Source organism: Amphimedon queenslandica, unplaced genomic scaffold (assembly GCF_000090795.2).
Source record: "Amphimedon queenslandica unplaced genomic scaffold, v1.1 AMPQUscaffold_12891, whole genome shotgun sequence".
Classification (NCBI taxonomy): domain Eukaryota; kingdom Metazoa; phylum Porifera; class Demospongiae; order Haplosclerida; family Niphatidae; genus Amphimedon; species Amphimedon queenslandica.
In genome coordinates, this window is record NW_003546873.1 from 18,933 (window position 1) to 22,558 (window position 3,626).

At 33.9% G+C, this 3,626-nt stretch overlaps 1 long non-coding RNA gene across 2 annotated transcripts in view; it reads right to left on the bottom strand.

The window, feature by feature from the left end:
• Positions 1-973: 973 nt before the first annotated feature.
• The window catches only part of LOC109586366 (uncharacterized), a 3,161-nt gene continuing 508 nt past the window's right edge, over positions 974-3,626 (bottom strand). The window contains exons 2-5 of one of the 2 annotated variants that reach the window (XR_002186980.1): positions 2,734-2,816; positions 2,253-2,351; positions 1,164-1,485; positions 974-1,113 (exon numbers count right to left, since the gene is read on the bottom strand). This is a non-coding gene — a long non-coding RNA (uncharacterized LOC109586366). The remainder of the gene's footprint in view (positions 1,114-1,163; positions 1,486-2,252; positions 2,352-2,733; positions 2,817-3,626) is intronic. The other variant, XR_002186981.1, reaches the window with a different exon arrangement.

The following is a 3,626-nucleotide window of genomic DNA, read 5'->3' on the forward strand; positions in this document are numbered from 1 at the left end:
TCATGAGAGCCGCAATTTTTGTTCATATTTATACTCACATGAACTGTGTTAAGTATCTGGTTGCCTATTTTGGCATTATAGATGAAGGTTATTGTGAGGATATAGACTTTGATCCCAATTATTTTCTTCCTGGATAAAGATATCATGATTTATTACAATTTTTATAATAAATTTTAATTAATTTAATTATACTTAACAATAAAAAAATTGTAACTTCAGTATTCTTTGGAGTGCAATCATGAAATTTTGGTATGTGGTACTTAAAAGGTGTCTTTACAAGGTAATTGTTGTCTTACAAGTATTCCTTGTGAGGGAAAATTTTTCTAAGGAATAGAATTATTGTGTTCAAAATTAGCTGTAAGTTCCCCATAAAACAGCATAGCTTTGCTGTTTTCATAAATGATGTGCTCTATTGATCAAGCACTTTATCTCTCATTGTGGCAAGTCCATTGCTGTGATAGTTCTCTGATTCTATCCAAGTTTTCATGTATCTATGTATGCTACCACCCACGCAGTTGCTCAATGAACGAGAAATAGGTTTATACACAATTTATATGGACTTCCGGTTGCTTGGCTGCCCGACTGTTTGTAAAGAGGCCGTTCAATATGATAACCACACCCATTTATTAAAGTTAATAAACCATTTTAGTAAAGTTAACATAATGACCACACCCATTTATTAAGGTTAATAAACCATTTAGTAAAGTCAACAGGTTCTTTATTGAGCTTATTCACTAAAAGCCACTTAGATATATTAAATATCAGCTGCTACAGTGGTAGAAACTTATATGAAACTGTCTCTGAGGTATGAATTTATCACTTCCAACCAGCAATTACAAGCAATTACAGCTCACAATGGTAAAGTAGTGGGCGTGGCCATATCATATCGAAATAATATCGATATTTACAAAAATTGACCGATATATCGATAATATCGTATCGAAGCAAAAAATTTCCATATCGCCCACCCCTAGGGAGGGGTCTATTACTTATGATAATTTAATTAATTTTAGCAATAATTAACATTTTAATCAGTAAACAAACTAGGCAGACAGGAAAACAGCTGTAAGTTTTTTGGTCAATACCAGGAAGCAGACTGAGTACCATCAAGTTCTATACAAAGGGTATATTTAAAGAATTATTTTCAGCATAGATACATGTACCTGTATGCGTAGACAGTATTTGATTTCAGTCAAAAATTAACTGCACACAACACTGCAGCAACATACAGATCATTAGCCATAGGTCATGATAGGTGGTGGTATAGATAGACTAATGGCTCCTGGCCCCGCCCCTAATAGCCAAGCCCCAGCCCCCTTTAGTGCCAGTGCCCTACGAGTGTCAGCTTGTTGTTTAGAGAAATAATACAGCCTAGGAAATAGGTAAGAAAAAACTCATGATTATCAACATTAAACCAATTATTGGAGACTTATCTTTCCAATCCTCAGGTTCCTATTTATCTTGTGAAGAAGCGGCCGTTTTGATCTAAAAATAGGAATTTGGAATATTTAAAATTAACCCTTTGTCTAATACCTAAAAATAGAAATCAAGATGGCGGGAAAATACACGGACCTACTACAAATGTAATATTGATTCATTCCCATGCTTGAGAATATGAAGCACTCCTTCCTATTAAACTTCCTTAAAGATTATAGAATTAGCTTAGACTAGTACTACTATAGGCTACTCTTAATGTCAGAGCACTGCCTTTTATAAGAGAAAGTGATAATATATGTGTACCACGGAGTGGTGTGACATTCAGGGAAGTTTCGAAGGACTTCACGTAAATGTCATGTGTCACTAGGCCAGCTGGTGATCACGAGCTTCCAAGAACAACACGTGAAATAATTTAAAGGCCAAAAACAGGACGCAGCATATCAATAAAATATTAATACATGCATTTTATTGTTACAAGTATTATGCATATACATGTATTGTAATTTAATGCATTCATAAAATTCCCTTCCAGCATTTTATGCTACCACAATAAATTATTATTAAGCACAATTCCCAAGAAATGTATCTATTCACTATTTATTGACTTCGTTTTAAAAATTACATTTTCAAAAGCCACAAAGGAAGAGATGTAATAGGGGAGAGAGAAGAGAGAGCTGATAATACCTGTACATGCATATACATGTACATCATACATGTACATACAGTAGTAGACATATTCAACAATACACGAACCCATGTACTACATGTACCTGTACACATACTGTTGCTTTAAAACGAGGAAATATGACACTCACCTTCTTGAGAGAAAGAGAAAAGGAGGAGGGAAAAGTGTCCATTCTTGTATGTTGAAACAAAATGAGCAGACTCGGCCTTGAATAAAAGATATGTACATTCTATTTGTGAAAAAAGAGAGAGAATTGAGGACCGAGAAAGAAATTGAGGAAGAAAGAGATCAAATAAGATTAGTATGAGGGTGTTATACACAAATATATACAGGTAGATGTCAGGGGTTCATTAACTCTTATATGTCATCTTAAAATTTTTGGCAAAAAAAATTAATAATCAATAAGGAAAGACGACACAAAACTAAAACATTTTAATTACTATATAATATGCTCGTCAATATAACACCACTTAGAATATCATAACAATCTCATGCACGATGAGGAGTAACTACCTTAAGACAAAACTTGAAAAGGTACAGCACTAGATAGTAAATACTTAATCTGTACTTTACATATTACATGTACATGTATGTGTATATACTTCACATACAATAGAGTGGTGTGACTATGAGATTTTCTTCACGTGAATGCCATGCATAGATGGGTCAGCTGGTGATCATGAGCTTCCAAGAACTACACGTAAAATAACTTAAAGGTCAAAAACAAGACCGCAGCATATCAATAAAATATTAATAATAATAATACATACATACATACGTTTTATTGTTACAAGTATTATGCATAATACATGTATTGTAATTTAATGCATTAATAAAATTTCCTTCCATGCAGCTTCTATTATGCCACAAATAATTATATAGGCGGTAGCCTATATGTAGGATTGAGGTTGATTTTTCAAGATGGCGGCCGTTTTTATGATTTTCAAACACGCACAACTCTTTTATCTTACGTTGTACAGCCTTATAAATGGCTTAGATGAGCTCTCCTTCACTGAGCGATTCTCTTGGTACCTTTAGAGTGGACTGTAATGCAGCGGGAGCATTTCTGGAGAATAGGCCCAATTTCAAATTTCTGCAAAATTCTTCAGACTTTTTCTTCTTCTTCTTCTTCTTTCATCTTTCTTCTATCAACACGGAAATCTTTTAAACCAGAGAGCCGTTCAAGTTGGCTTTTACATCATTCCTTTGAGCTTGAGTCAAGGACTGGACATGTGGCTTCAAAAAGAAGCAAGGACAGAGAACAATGGAAGACAAATTCCAGCTGCAGCACCGCGTGGGTTTGTGGTTTGACGCCATTTTAATTTATGCGCACGTGATTAGCATGAATATGATTAACCTAACCACATAATCTTAACAGAAAGTAATTTTATAATTTAAGAAAAAAGAATGGAAACAAGTAAATAAAAAACATTAAAAATGGAAAAGTAGTAGGATTAAATTGTAAAAAAGTAAAGAAACAAGAGGGTACTTGCAAAGTGGTGTG